General features: G+C 49.5%; 1 protein-coding gene across 1 annotated transcript in view; it reads left to right on the top strand.

Annotated features, from left to right (window-relative positions):
* Positions 1 to 15,874, top strand: part of LOC125727856 (mannosyl-oligosaccharide 1,2-alpha-mannosidase IC) — a 56,783-nt gene that overhangs the window by 26,362 nt on the left and 14,547 nt on the right. The window lies entirely within an intron of this gene.

The raw sequence follows: 15,874 nt of genomic DNA, 5'->3' as shown, positions 1-15,874 counted from the left end.
AATATTTAGCTGGATGTCTGCATCACTGATGGGGGATCTGCTAATTTCCTCGAAACGCACGCAGGAATGCCACCTCTGTGATGCTGTGCTGGTCACATGACTCTCTGAGCGTGAAATGTCACAGCGGCACCTGCCCTGCGTGGGGCTCATCTGAATGCAGCACGGGCTGCCGTTGTTCTAAAGTTTGTATACATAGGAAAGATTTCATAAATCACAGCAGGTATTCTGTGACGGATTCGCTTAGGGAAATTAAGGCGAATTTGCTGAGCTTTTGGCCCGATAGACTGGAAAACCGAAACGCAGCAGGTGATTATATTCCGATGTCTGGATCGTCTGTTTATTGGGCTTTAATCTTTGCGTGCGGGAAAGCGAGAGCGAGGCAGCACCCATACAGACTGGCACTCTTTGGAAATTCCTCTGAATCACTCATATCTGTGTGTGGGGTTATCAGAGGTCAGGGTCACAGCAGCATGGGGTTATGGTGTCTTTTAAATCCCCCCCTTCATGGCGATCCTGACTTGGAGCCTCTCCTGCTGTGACGGCCTTGTCCCCCCCCCCCCCCCCTTCCCATCCCCTTAGGAATCCCTGAAAGGTCACATTCCAGCTTCCTCACGTGCTACTTGGAATCAAAAGAAAATTGGTTACAGACCCAAAGCAGACCCACAGAGGCCGGCATGGGGGGCCTCAGGGGGTCGGGGGGGGGCAGCGACAGCTCCTACCTTCGCCTGCCATCCGGGCCTCGCAGTCATCGTCTGGGCTGGAGGAAGCTGGTTCACCCTCTGTCCTGCCGAGCGGATCCAGACCCACCCTCTATCTGCCTGTGCTGCGTTTCTCTCACTTCCTCACATGGGAAAGCATCCATCAGTCCTCATCTCGACTTTGCTGCTTCGGGAAGTGGAGGGCAATTAGATTAATCGCGACTGTGTGGCGCCAGCTGTATTGAGTTTGCCGAAATGGCGGCGTGGGGTGGCGGTGGGGTGGGAGGGGAGGGGGTGGCTAAAAGGGAGCCCTTTTCGAGAGGTTGAAATGAATTATTATGGGATGAAGACTTGCCATCTGACGTCACCCCCAAACAGCGTGGCTGATCAGAACATCTACTCATGTTCAGGAGAGCATTCTGGGGAGTCGGCACCTGCCTTAGCCCCATGTCTGGCGTGATGTTTATTCACCGCCCCCTGTGAGGCCCTCAATCCCCCCCGGCAGGTGTGCAGTGAGCGTGCACCAGTTCACCCCACACTGGAAGCTCATCCGAAAGGTATCTCCGACAGGGTATGGTCTCCACCATGTGCTGAAGGTTTCTTCTTGTCTGCCACTGTTGCATTGTGGTCCCTAAGATGATCAAAGTACAAAGCTAATGCAGATCAAGGAACGAAGCCACATACAAGCTCCCTAATCAGACTCGCGGGAGATCTACTCTGAGACGTCTTGCTCCACATATGTTTGTTCCATGATGGCTTTTTCACAACCTTATCATACAGACACATGTTCAGATCATTCTACTTCTAATGTCCTTGAGGTTATCGTTGAGCACTACACCGTGAAGAGGTGGCCAAGCTGCTAGGGGGTGGCAGACCCCCATTTTGATGAGATGCACATGTGAGTGCATTGGAGATCTTTAATCATTACCTTGTCCATGATTGGGGGTTGTGGACCTGGGGCAGGGTCATCCATTATGGTGATCAATGCACTGGGGTTAACTGGAAAGGTCTGGGAAGCAGCTGGTGTGAAGCCACATCACTAGGGGTCTGGGGACTGTCACAAGTGACATATACCCATCAAGGATACTGCTTTTTTGTTTCGGGCACCAGTATGATGGATCACGGAGAATATGAGCTTGTCGAATCAGCATGTGTTTGTCGTTTGCCTCGTTATGGGTCCATGAACATCAATCGGTAGACAAAGCTCACGTTCTGTGCACGTCTGAGTCGTCGTTCTCACCCTCGGGGGCAGCCCACTCTACCAAAGCTTTTCCTCGCCACACCCATTTGTCACTCGCTAGCATTGTCGGGGAATTCTGCCGTTTGCAATTTAAGAATTAGGCTTGATTTAACCGGAGCTTGTGGTTCACAGTTCAGGGATTAGGAAGGGTTTAGCCAGCCCAAGAAGAGTATTTTCGGAGGTTCCTTTTCCGGAGAGGTTAAGCGCTTGTGAAACTGAATTTTGTGACGGTGAAGTGGATCGCTGCGATCGCACAATATCCTGCGGTGCTGTTCCGCCGGGCTTGTGGGTTGAGGCCGCGATGAAAGCTACACTGAGTCGTAGCATTTAGCTCGTTTAATAAACAGCTCCTGCGATTTCAGGCGGCGCCGCTGGAACCTTTGCTGACGGTTAATGTGATTTCCCTGCCGTAATGTGCTACGATACCCTAAGAATACTTCTGTAATGTCCTTTTAATGAATATTTTAACATCCCCAAGAGCCAAGACCTCGTAGCTCAGAGCGAGATGCCCAGGGCAGCTTGTCATGATCCGGCGATTTCTGCAGATCTCACAATTTTTGTCCCCAGGCGAGGCATCCCCTCCACAGTTCCTCCCATGTGAACCTCCCATGGGTAATGAAGCAGCCAGACTCGGGCTGGAACAGGAAAGGAAATCGATATTCCCCTCATAAGTGTTTCGGAATTATGACGGTGTCATTTTCATTATTCACATTGTCTGGTGGACGATGTTCCTGACAAACCAGCATCTTTCTGAGCTTCTGTAAACCCAGCGTTGATGTTCCGAGGTGTTCGTGTGGCATTGCGGGGGCCGTGTAACACCTCACGTGGTCCCGAACGCCCCTGGAAGGTGATGACCCCCTCGTTCTGAGAGCGTCCTGCTGAGATGATTGCTTCATCGCCACTCCTGACGCTGAGTCTCATGTAGGCAGGATCTCGCCTACATCCCTGTGTGGAATGCCTGGAGGTCAGTCAGCCACATCAGAGCGAGACTCTCTAGCTTTGATTTCCAAAGGCACAGGCTTTTTGTCTTTACTCACAGATCAATATTTAATTGAACCCTACCACCATATGGGCGTCTTGTTGATTTTCCATTAGTCTTCCTGCTGTTTAAACACAAACACTTCTTCTAATCTCCCGAAGGTTCATTCTGAAGGTCTTGGTAGCACGTGCTAATGAGCTAGCCTCCGTTATCCTGCCGATCGGAATCCAAGCTCCCGGTTCTGGGCCTCACTGCACCGTCGCTCTTGTTGCCGGTTCTGACAGTTGTTCTGTCCTGGCTGCCTCCGCTGCCATTCTCACGGGTCGCACCTGACAGCTCATTATGTCCAGTGTAATGAAGATAGCTCGCTGAAATTAGGGTCTTGTCTTCATTGTCTCTACTCCCTGTGAAGTTTACTGCCGCCATTCGCTCGCCGGTTCATTAACCATGTTCCCTGCCACGTCTTTGCGTTGGCGACAGTTCAATCGCCCTCTAGAGGCCGGATGGAGAAGACGCTCATCTGTGCCAGTGCCGCTAATTGGACCGTCGTGCGCCGGCCTGATTCACACGACCTCACCTCCTCTGCTTGTTAACAGGAGTGACAGTGCCAGTGGTGTGGAATTCCTGCCTTCAGCTGAAACTCTGTAAATGCATTTTAATCAGACCAGCCTAGACAGGGTTTGCATCCTCAACATACGTAATAAAACCTGTGGTATTTACAGATTCTTTTTACTTTGCACTCTATTGAACAAACCTGCAAATAAAATGCCATTAAAGGCACATAAAACTGTATCCTTCTCTACTACTGATTGCTTGATGTTAAACCCCTTAAATAAGTTCTTCCAGTAGTACACAGCAGGTCCTCGACTCCTGTAAAATCCACACGGGTGTCAAACTGCTCATTCTACACGTTTTGTATCCTTTTACCTGAAACCCTCATGCCCTGTAGTTTTCTGTGTACGTGCAAAGGATTTATATGGAGGAAGTGATGTGGAAGGCCGTGTGCAGTCACGGTGTGGATGGCGCATTTACTGCGCAACAAACTAGCTGGTTACGGTTTATGGCCGCAGTAAAGCCACAGAAAGGGCAGGTCTGCAATGCTGCTTACAAACGCAGACCTGCAGAAGGTGGGTGTTTATGGCAAAAAGGGTCCTCTTTACGTGACAGTGAGTGGTATCGATCCCAGGGTGCTATTTACTCGTGATCGATACGTTCTGGGAATGGGGGGGAGGGGAGGCGGAGCCGTCAGGGCCGAATCTGACTGGCTGCCGGAAAGAGTGACGGGATGTCGGCAACAGGACAGGACAGCCGCGGGTTCGATGGCGAATAAGGATGTCAGGAGAATGGCATGCATCTCTTTCCTAATTCTAGAATGTCTGACTATTGTGTGAGGGCCGCAGTAAAACAAACAAACAAAATAACAGCACCATGGTATCTGCCCTCCTCCGTTTGGAGTCTGCATTTCATGGCTCCGCGCCGTGGATGCAGGGGATTCACTTAACTAATTATGTTTTCTGCACTTAGTTCATCTGAAGTGCTCTTTCCAATCACCAGAGCTTACGAGTGTTATTTTGCCGCTCAGAAATTAAAAACTACAAGCGAATGCAAATGAAGTCCACAAGTGGCCATCAGCAGCATGCAGCCGCGATTCCACTCTGATCGCTAATTGTAGTGTCCCGTTTTTCTGTCTTTTCATGAAAGGTTTCGTAAAAGTGCACGCAAGTGTTTTCATACCTAACTTTCTCTAAGATGGCGCTACTGAAGATTTCTGTGGACTCCGACCAGCTCCTCAGTGAAGTGTTTTATTAAAACCTTATTTGTCTACTTCCTGCGTTTGCGTGCTGAGCCGACACCGGGTCTGTCTGTTCTCTTTACCTGTTTTTAAATGGGTTTCAAATATCCTACATCACATGCCGTGTGTGAATAAACAGAGTTATTATCAAATAGTGGGGGAAAAGTGCCCAATTCTAGTCTGTTAAACTTTACACCACAGCCACAAAGGGATTCCTGCACCATTCCAAAGTTGAAATGTAGCTTCTGGTGTGGAGAAGGATAGGGCTGTTCCTGTTTTCATTCACAAACCCACAGTCCTCAAACTGTCCCAGTGGCCTTAAGGAACTGGTCAGGGTCCCTTCTCCCTGAGTCGCCATCTTCTCCATGTACCGTACTTCTACAGGGAGAACCACAGCCAGTCCACAGGCGGGAACCATAGTCAGTCTGCGAAGGAGGCTTCTCTGTGGAAGAGTGCAGCAGGTCTGTGGACAGATCCGGACGCGCACATATCACAGAGAAATGCCACCTTCTTTCAGAAGCGGAAAAACAAGCAGAACTGTTCTAATGCACCGAGGCAGGACAGTGGCTGAAGCGCTCAGCCCCCGATGAACCTTCTGCTCTTTTAGGGATCCCATGATGCACTGCGGGGGAACCGCTTCTCGCATTCAGCTAGGCTATAATTAAGCACTTATTTTCCCCGAACGGAAGTGACTGTCAATTAGGACCAGAAAGCAACACACTTGTGAAACAGGCTAGAGAGCAGTGATGCGTTATTACTGTAAACGAGTAACGGGCAATACAGCTACTTACTTTGAGAGCAGCAATTAGAGCTCTTTCTGGAGAGCTTGTGTCGCTCTGATTTTTCAGGGAATTGAACGGGTTAGCAGCCCCTGCCTCCCCAGCCCACGAAAACACGACACAAACGCGCAGACTGCGATCAATCAGTGTCTTTATTCTTCCTCAATGAGGCACAGTTAACTAATGGCTTGGCTCTTTAAGAATGGGAGTGGCTAAAGCGTGACCCTTTACTATTGGGGGTGGCTAAAGGGGCACTTTGCTGATTGGTCGATTGAAATGACAGAAGTGTCACTGCTGCACTCAGGTGCTGCTCTGCTTTCCAGCACATGCAGGGTCTTTAAGCCCAGTCTTCAATACAGGAACCTCTTCCACTTATTTACCGGCCCCCTCCCCTCTTATCTGCCCTTTACAGTCTTCCCTTGGCCCCCTCCTCTCGTACATGCACATGGACACCTGTCTTTTGATGCGTCACCTTGTGTGTGTCCTTAGAATGGAGAGGGGAAGCTCATTTAGGCAGTGGCTTCTGGGTAATTTCTTAGTCCTTGGCGCTGTGCCCCAGTCTCTCCTGTACCTGCCTGGATGGGGCAGCTTCCTGGTCTCCTGAGGCTTTGAGTCATTGATGGACCTGAAGAGCAAGATGGCTCCTGCCCCGGGCTCTCTGTGGGTTGGAAGGTGTCAGAAGGTCAGGGGTTTGAGTCCTGGACATCGTTGTCCAATGAAACGTAACAGAAACTCTCAGCGTTCCACATCCAGGAAGGACACGAACAAACAAACATCAAACCAAATATATTGAATGTTTCAGATACAGGGTGATTTCGAGTTTGAAACCTGCAGACTTTTCTCATGTTCTCTGTTCATTTTGAGGCTATATGTGAATCGTTTACCAGAAAGACCGCAATCTGCCCAAACCCTGACTCACATGCTGCCCTTCAAAATGTTTTAACCCTGACCTGCATGCTGTGCTATCTGACCAGGCTAAATGCAGTGAGGTGCCACTGGCTGTATGCACAAGAGCCACTTCGACAGTGGTGGGATTCAAACCCACACCCCTGAGGAGACTAGAGCCTTAATCCAACACCTTAAACCGCACAGCCATGCTACCCCGTTCGTTCTTTTGTCTGTCCTTGAATGAGAGCTGCTGTTTTTTGTTGTCGTCGTAAACTCAATGGGGATATTCCACGAAGTAAGCTAACCTCCAAAGCCAGGCTTATTTCAACAATCCCGTCTTAATTTTTCCAAATTCGGTTCCACAAACGAGGCTAACCTGAAGCTAACCTGAAGCTCCGCTTAGGTACTATGTCAGCATATGCTCTTGGACAAGCCTGCTCCATGGCAGGTTAGCTGTGAAGCTTAGTTTAGCATGATGAATATGATTGGACAAGCCATGTGATGTCACACAGCACATCATTCTGCAGGGCTGGGATTATTCTGCTGCTGTTCTCCCTCTCCCACTCTCTCTCTCTCCCTCACACACACCGACCCTCCAATATAAAATAATTACAGATTACATGCCGGCGATTCCAATTACTCAGAAAGTATAGAATGACAAGGAGCGCATTGATGGCTTTTACATGAATAACCATGATGCACCTGTTTGTTCATAATCCAGTTGATGAGGGAGCGAGGGTCATTCATGGAGCTTTAAGGCAACAGGTTCCACAAGTACTTCAGCCCAGGATAGGTATGAAACATATTTAATCTTTCATATCCTGTTGGGGGAAGCATTTACAACAGTGAACACTGAATGTAGACATTAAAGTGGTGTGAACCACTTACATCTCAATCCAATTTTTTAATTTCGAGCTTCAGTTTTTTAATTTTCAGTTGTGTATATTCAAGGTCTGCTTTTCGAACTTCTATTTCCTGGATTAAATGCCTCTTGTAAATAGCACGGATATCTGTCTCATTAGAAGGAAGAAATAAGAATTATTCATTCATTCTTATTAATTGCATTAAACAGTTTATTACTTCTTCCTTTGATGGTCTTTGAGTGCATGAGGGCTGAGAGCGTCGCCCTCCTGGTTCTTCAGACTCCTGTAGACAGCAAATACTGCATGGGTTTATAAGGAAGAGACAAATGTTATTATTCGCTGCAAAATAGTTTCAAGTTCATACGTCTTGCGTTTCTGAGCAAACAGAAATGGTTTCTTCATCCTCCTGTGTCGCGGATGGCCCAGCGATCTGAAAAAAGGGAACATTTGTTGGTTATATTTATTCACCATGGCCAGAGTGCAATCAAATTCAGCTTTTATTTGTCACATACAAAGTACGACATGCAGTGCTAAGCTTATTGCTGTACAATGCCTGACCAACTAAAACGTAAAAGAATTTCCATTAGAATCGGGACTTAACTTACACAATTAACTTAAGAAGTGAACAAAACCCACAATGCCTGACAGAATTATCAGTAGATGAAGGCATTGGACTGATAAACATTAAATATAAAACCCACAGTTATTGCAGTGTATTAAAGTGTATGATACAACACTCACAACCGATTCTACTGACTGTGGTTCAGGATCCAAGAGGGTCAAGACACCACCCACTACTGAGATGCATTAGAATATTTGTTTAGCACATTTAACAGAAAGCAATTCAGAGAGGAGAAAAAGAGTAAAGACCTATCTTTAACGTAAGATTGCACATGACAGGAACGAACAACCTCTGAGGGTGTTCCTCCCTCAATCCCCTCGATAATAGTCTGTGCACGGTTCTGTGCAAGGGCCATCTCCTCGGCTGGGCCCCAGGCTGTTGGAGGTGGGCCCCAGGCTGCGGGAGGGGGGGCCCCACCGGTTGCAGCAGCAGCCACATTTTGGTGGCTAAATTATACAATGCAATGCGGGTTTTAAATGAATTCTTTAAAAATGTAGTTCTAATTAGATTTACTTTTTAACATTCTGAAGAATATTTTTGGTATTTAATCTTCACTCGCTGCCAGGACCTTTTCATTCCGCTCAAGTAGCTCCTGAAACCAGGCATTATTAATAATTACAATTATATATCACTTTTTGTCTAAGATGGACCCATATAATTAACACGCTTTCCTGTTTATAAATGTGTTAAAATAGCCTTAAAGTACCTTACAACTGGTAACAAAGTACATATGTAAAAGGAAATATTATTGTGACTATACATTTTGAAGGCTTGAAACTGTTCTCATTTAGTTTTTCAATATTTTTGCGTCCTTAACACAAAGGTCACTTAGACTATGTTCTTACGCATTTAACCTGTCAGCTGTTTTCTGCCATTCAGCCTCACGTGCTTTGGTGATGCAGCTCGTGTTCCCCTTTTTGGTTATGATGTCATTGTAGCCCTCGTAGGTTTGCAGTAATAATTCTCGCTCCGCCTGGGAAAAGAATGCGGCTCTTTCCTTCCATTCTTACTTATCCAGCATCGATTAACAAGTCTTCCTTTTATGTCGCGTGGACGCGCACGAGCCTCGCTTGTCAAGTCTGGCTTGAATTAGCGAGAATTAAATACACCTGAGTTGTTCGCGGAACTCAATGAGCCTGAAGTGAACCGTTAGGCTGAAGCGAGGCTGTTACAAATAAGCCCGCTTCATGGAACACCCCCAATAGCTACAGAGAGATGTCCTACCTCCTCTTTGGAGACAATTCTGTCCTCCTGGAGAGGATCATCCACAGTCAAACCACCAGCCCATGCACTCTGAAAATTTTGAGTGATGCAGTTAGTTTGGAGAACATCCAGGTGTCAGTCAGCACAGTGATGGAGGTCAGGTCAGATTCATTACACAGCGGGATCCAAGGGGTCGCTGTCGTTATGGAAACAGAAACCAGTATGTTTTGGTTTATCAAAAAAAAATAATAATAATAATCAGCAGGAGCAGCACCCTTTCGAGTCTCCGCCTGGGTCACATGTGTGTGGAGTTTGCATGTTCTCCCCATGTTGTCGTGGGGTTTCCTCCGGGTACTCCGGTTTCCCCCCACAGTCCAAAAACATGCTGAGGCTAATTGGAGTTGCTAAATTGCCCGTAGGTGTGCATGTGAGAGTGAATGGTGTGTGAGTGTGCCCTGTGATGGGCTGGCCCCCCATCCTGGGTTGTTCCCTGCCTCATGCCCATTGCTTCCGGGATAGGCTCCGGACCCCCCGCAACCCAGTAGGACTAGCGGTTTGGAAAATGGATGGATGGATGGATGGATGGATGGAGCAGCACCCTGGTCCATGGCTGGAACACGGGGGCCCAGGAGGCTACCCACAGTCCTCTTTCCATTCTGGATGACTGTGGTCCCCAGGTAACCATGACAACTTGGCAGGCTTAGGAATTGAGAGGGGAGGGGTGGAATAAATAAAAAAAATAGGAAAAATAAGGTCTGTTTGTTTTTATTTTCCATGCTGCTCGCATTCGCACCAGTCAGCCAGCTGCAGTGCCACGCCATGACCTGTAGGCGGTGTTATGCGCCGACACGGCAGGGATGGGTGTGGTGATAATCCCCCCCTGTCACCATTGTTTTCGGAAAGGGGACTGATCATCTGTCGGTTTCGTGTCGGGGCTGGTGGGTGGCGTGCGCTGGGTGGTGCACCAGCTCAGCACATTGTTATTGCCTCTCCGGCCTTTGAGTCGAGTTTGCATGTTTTCCTGCGAGTTTCCTCCACCTGCCGTTCGGCTCCAGTTCACTAAACAGGCTGAAAGCTGTTTTGCTGAGGCATGGAGCTCATAGCTGAACTGCGCTCGCATGGGCGCTATCAGCTGATCTGGTAAGAGCAGAGTCTTTAGCGGCCTGTAACGGGGACTGTGAGCCCTTGTTATGATTTTCACTGCATCCTTCAACTCGCATACAAACAGCATTTAAATTTAAGTCCCCATGGTGTAGTTGCAGGGCGACTCAGGCTGGGTGACTGTGCTTCCATCAGCGTGTTTTCTGTAATCGGATCGGGCAGGTCAGTGTTTGTGACACCCTCCAGACTGTTTGTGTCTCTGATTTACGGAGGATCTTCCCCGGAGGAATCAAACGGCCGAGGCCATCGGTGACCGACTCGCCCCCCAAGGCTGCTCGGGGGAGCTGCTCTGGCTGGACGGCGTTGGCCTCACTTCTGTCGGGTGCCAGTTGTGTAGGCGGGCATAGGATGGCACCCTTGGGCACCACGGAGAGTCAGATGGGGGGGGGGGGGGGGGTGTTGGGGGTATCGGGTGCTTTCAAGTCCATCCAAGCCTTTGCTCCATCTTCCCCTGCTGTGCTGCGAGAGCCTCGTGGCCCCCGCCGAGCACATCTCCGTGGAAACGCGCCAGAATGTCAGACCGATCCCAAGAGGCATGGAACGCTCCGACAGGCGGCTCGACGGCGAATCAGCCGGCGCCCACGGGAGCAGAGCGAGACTCGGAGAAGCTCGCCGGTGCCAGGGTTTGTAGAAATGCCATCTCTCTGATGACGGGCTCGATTTGGAGGGCATGACGGTGGGGGGGGGGGGGGGGGGGGGGCAAGAAGCTGTTGTGTTATGCTTGGATTTTCTCATTTTTTCCATAACATGTGGGCCACAGCTTTCCTGGCTGGGACAACGGTTTCATTTGGCATTTAATTGGAGTGTTGGGATCATCGGCGGGATGGGGGGGTGAATATGGGGGCTGTGAAGCAGACGTGAGAGCGACGGAGGGGTAGATTGATCCTCTGGATGAATTACCAGAATCACGGCCGAGTGCCAGGCCCCTGCCGGTGAGGGCGTCTGCCACGGCAAAGCGGGTACACACCGCCTGGCACCTGGCTCATTCCATGGCTCTGATGCCTTCTACATATGTGAGGGGGGGGCCTCTTCCATAACGGTGTGCTCGCTGCGGACCCAAACTGTCTCACCGCTGGTCATCTGACCCCCGGGGTTCTTGCCTGCCCGCCGTGGGCCACTCGGGACGCTGGTGCCAAGGCGGGCAGTCCATAGGCCGGGTCCCGTTCGGTAGTCGGCCTTCTTGGCAGGGCGAGGAATCCCGCAAAGGGCACAGATGGTCACCGGCGTCAGTGACTCCCCGTCTGCGGTGGCCGTCTGCAGCTCTGCCGACTTCCCCCCTCCCCCCGTCGCCTTTAAAGGGCCCGATATGTGTCCCACAAACCCCGATCCTCTACGCTGCACCAGGGAGGAAGTCCTCTCCCCTCATGTCGGCTTTGTTACTGTGTCCTACCAGTTACTCTTCTTCATTTTTATGTTAATGTACTGCTACATCAGTCATTCACCTCTGTACGCAGGGTCAAGACAGCGGGCCGTTTTCTTGATGGATAATCAAGCCGATCGCTTCATTTCTGAAAGCATTTTGGTCCCTGGTCGTGTTGTGGTGCGCTAAGCAGGCAGAAGCAGATGCGACATTCTTTCTCACTTTACGAAGAGCTTCCAGTCACGCCTGTGGACGACACCCGGCCTGCTCTCCCCAGCCGATGCCATCAAGCCTTTGCTCTGCCCCGTGCTATGGGGGTGGGGGGCCAATATCGTCAGACGGCTTTGCTCATAGAGACAGTTCCCATCAGATCTATAAATATCAGGATCTTCATGACTGGGCAACAAAGATGGTCTTTATTTTTGGATGTCAGTGACCCCCCCCAGTTAACTTTATGTGGCAAATAGCCTGCTTCAACAAAAAGCCATTTGGCTGCATATTTGGTTATTGATTTACACGACCAGTCGCACCACAGATTGTTACCACTTATCCATTTATTTGCAGATTTTTAATTCTGTCTGACATCCTTTTAGCCCACATGCAGTCTCATTGGTCTGGTTCTAAAGAAAGACACGCCCCCTTTATCAACCCTGCAGGACAATTGGTTGTGGAGTTTGACACGCCCCTCTGCCACTGCCTTGTCGCTCAGCTTGATCCATGGTTGGTGCTCAGAAGCAGGTATGTAGTCGATAGGATCTTTAAAGGCAGATGCAAGTGTAAAGGCAGAACCAACCCTGAAGAGCCTGTCCTCCCAGTTTCCCCAAGCAGGCCTGGTGTTAGCCTTTGCTAACTGAGCGCAGCCACGAGTGCGTCGCCATGCCTGAGAGTCAGGGGTCTGAAGCGTGTCCTCCTTTGCCAGAGAGCACCACAGACGCATGATCCCCTCCTCTGTCTCCCCTGTGTGCCATAAAGCCGCCAGGTTAGGATTCATCAGCTCCGACTGCATTAGAGATCATGGCGTCCTACAGACCTCCTGAAGTGGGAGGTGGCCTTTTGTGCCCAGGAAGGCGGCCAGGGAGGGTTTCACACAGTCAAGCCCTCCCTGGGCCGTCCTTGGGGTCATGCTCACTGTGTGCAGGATATTATTACGATGATGATTACTCTCATTATTCAGAAGCTCCCTGGCACATTAATCCACAGCAGAATACGTACTTTACAATTTAATGTTTCTATGTGTTCCCGGCTTCCGACCAATGGCCTCGTATGAAGGTTAAGCAGCCAATCCTGGGTTTTGAACTTTTCGATCTACAGCCTCAACGACGCAAAGGCGAAGTACAAACATAAACAGGACGCACGTTTGCTGGCTGGGATTGAACGCCATGGCGACGCGAGGGTGTTCGATCCAGAGTCTGTGCAGCCGCTTCCTTTGTTTTGGTCCCCCTGAAGATACGCATTACATCGGCTGTAGTTAAAGATTGTCACAGGCATCAGAGGGAAGCTCTGATATTCTTGTGTCGCGCGAGACCCTGTGTTCCGGGGTGTCGTCACGCTTCAAAATTAATGGCATTGTGAAATCAGTCTGGTTAATCTGACCTGGCGCTTTTCACATCGCTCTGCGTGTAACTCGAGACGATGTCGCCGGTGTGAAACCATGGCGACAAGGCACGCACGGCATATCTGAACGGCGTATGGCTGGGGCCGTTCGTAAGCATTGCAAGCTAATATTTAATGGCGGCCACGGGGACGCACCTTACTGAATGCGAGTGAGCCTGGGGAACCAAACGGTGCCGAGCCCTCTTCAGAAAACCTGAAAAAGTGGTACGTCACCAAGGTGCTCTGAAATAAACCGTGTCACTCGGTGCTTTATACGTTTGGCCCTGGAATCGCCCCAAGAGTCCCCGCTGAGTGCAGAGGCTTGGCGGAGGCCGTCGGGCTGCTCCCCGAGTTCGTTTGGTGGCCGGATGCCTCGATAGGCTGCGGGCGCAGCGGCATTGGACCAGGTCACACATCCAGACCATGCCTCGGCTTGCCATGCAGAGTTTTGGGCTTTTAAGCGGCGTGGCGTGAAGGTGGGGATTAGCAAGCGTGGACCACAGTGTGTCGGAGAAGGCAAATGTCAGTATTTACCCTGCTGGCCGGCCACCTGACCGTCTGGCTAGAGGGTCTGGGGGGGGGGGGGGGCATTGTTCTTATGAGCTGGGGGCCAAGGTGAGCTCCCGGAGTGCCAGGTAAGTGACTGACCTTGTGCTCAGATTCTAAAAATTCTTCTCAGCTGTTTGTGTGTCTCAAACAGGAGCGAGATGGAATATGCTATGCAAATCGTTCCGGTGTAGCTGTACCCATACTTGTGCAAATGGCGAATAAAGGATCATTTCACCACAAGAAGCGAAGGACACATGACCTATGCTTGTGCAATATAGGGGGCACAGGGGGTATTTTTTGTGGACACTAACCCCCCCACTAGCAGCAAGACTGCTCCGTATAGTAATTAGTGCTGAAACTTATTCCCACGTTTACTAGTTTGCAGAAAACAGCAGATAGTAATGCCCCCCCATCCTACTCTCGCACCCCTGCTGACTGACGCAGTTGTTCCCATGGTTCCAGACCAGATCTGCATCGCCGTTTTTGTACCACGGCAGTGGTGGTGGGGGGGGGGGGGGGGGGTCCCATTAAACTCCAGATCCTTTCTGCTTGGGCTTTCAGAAGTTATTTGGGGCGAGGAAATGAGCTCCTTCGCATAGATGTTATTTTTGATTTATCTTATTTAATCAGTGTGTGCCGTTAATGTAATTCTCTGTCTTCAGCTGCTTCCTGCGTTCGTGGGCGTGCGTGTGCATGAGACATAAGCACTTCATTCCCACTCTGGCTTTAAAACCTCTCCGCTCTGATGTCATCTGTCTCAAAAGGGGGTACAGCGTGCGTAAGAGAACCCCCCCCCCCCCATAATGACAGGTAATACAGGAGAAAGGCGTGCTGGTTATCTTGTTCCAGGGCTCGATTTCCTGTTGTCATCGTGGGAAAATTTGCCCCAGCGATGCTTTATGGGGTTTTAACTCCCCCCAGATGCCGGCTCCAGCAGGGAAAGGCGGCAGACGCCCGATCTTCCTGGCCGCACCAGCACATGCACTGTGCTCACCACCACGCCGCATAAGCAAATACTCTGAAGTTTAAAGCCGTCAATTAATATTTAATCATTTCACTCTTTAAATACAACATTTGCTTTTGAATATTAATACCATTGTCTCTATTCTAATACATGGCCACTAGTTCAAGGTTTAGAAAAGCATGTGCGATAAATATATGCGTAATAAAAAATGCATGCGAAAAGAGGAATACAGATTTTTGTGCTGTAGTGTAACAGACAGCGCCACCTGATGACAGGCAGAGGAAGCACAAGTACACTCACTGAGAGGATCACATGGGACGTATCCGCGAGTGATGTTACTTCTGATGCATTCGCCTACACGGACCACTCACCCTTCTGTACTTGGTTTAGCCGTAGTTACGGCACTGATTAATAAAGACGAGGGGCTCTTTGTTCAGTCTGACATGTTGCAGGATTACATCGGGAAATAGATACACAATCTGCCGCATATATTATCCCGACAAACTAGGAAGCAATTTATAGGTGCAAACACCTTGTGAAAGTTAAACACATGAAGTAACATTTGTTCCAGATATAATTATTAAGCCGTACAGTCATTTTTCCACAGGAAGTTTGTATAATCCATCTTTGCTTGTTTCTTTTGTAATATATTAGATTTTGGTAGTAAATGTAGCTTTGATGCTGTTTGCCGAGAAAGGTTCATATCTAATTCATCTGAGCTTTTTCAGTATTTTGTCTCTCGAGTGAGACCACTTATGATAAATTATGCATAATGTATCTCTGTCTGCCGTCTGGCTGGGCAAAGAAATTATACTCATAAACTCACAAACAACCGGCGTGCCGGGGACTGCGGGGAGGCAGGTCCGCGGCTTATTGGGTTGGTGCAGGACACGGGGTCTGTATGTACTTTGGCGTGTGTGGTGACACGGGGGAGCTGCTGTTCTTGGGTTTGTCTCCGATTGAGCTTGATGTGCGAGCTGATCTGTGGCTTGGGGGGGGTTGGGGCTTAGGTTGCTGGTTCAAATCTCAGAGACAACAGAGTGACTTCTTCATAGCGCCCCAGAGCGAGGCCCTTACCCCCCAGCTGCCCCAGGAACTGCCTCACCCTGCTTTCTCAACAATAAATATACATCACTTCAGATTTGGATAGTGTCTGATGCATAAAAACAGCAAAGGCATTATA

The sequence above is a fragment of the Brienomyrus brachyistius genome, unplaced genomic scaffold (assembly GCF_023856365.1).
Source record: "Brienomyrus brachyistius isolate T26 unplaced genomic scaffold, BBRACH_0.4 scaffold121, whole genome shotgun sequence".
NCBI classification, from domain to species: Eukaryota; Metazoa; Chordata; class Actinopteri; order Osteoglossiformes; family Mormyridae; genus Brienomyrus; species Brienomyrus brachyistius.
The sequence above is the reverse complement of the archived record's forward strand: the minus strand, read 5'-3'. Positions and strand labels throughout refer to the sequence as shown.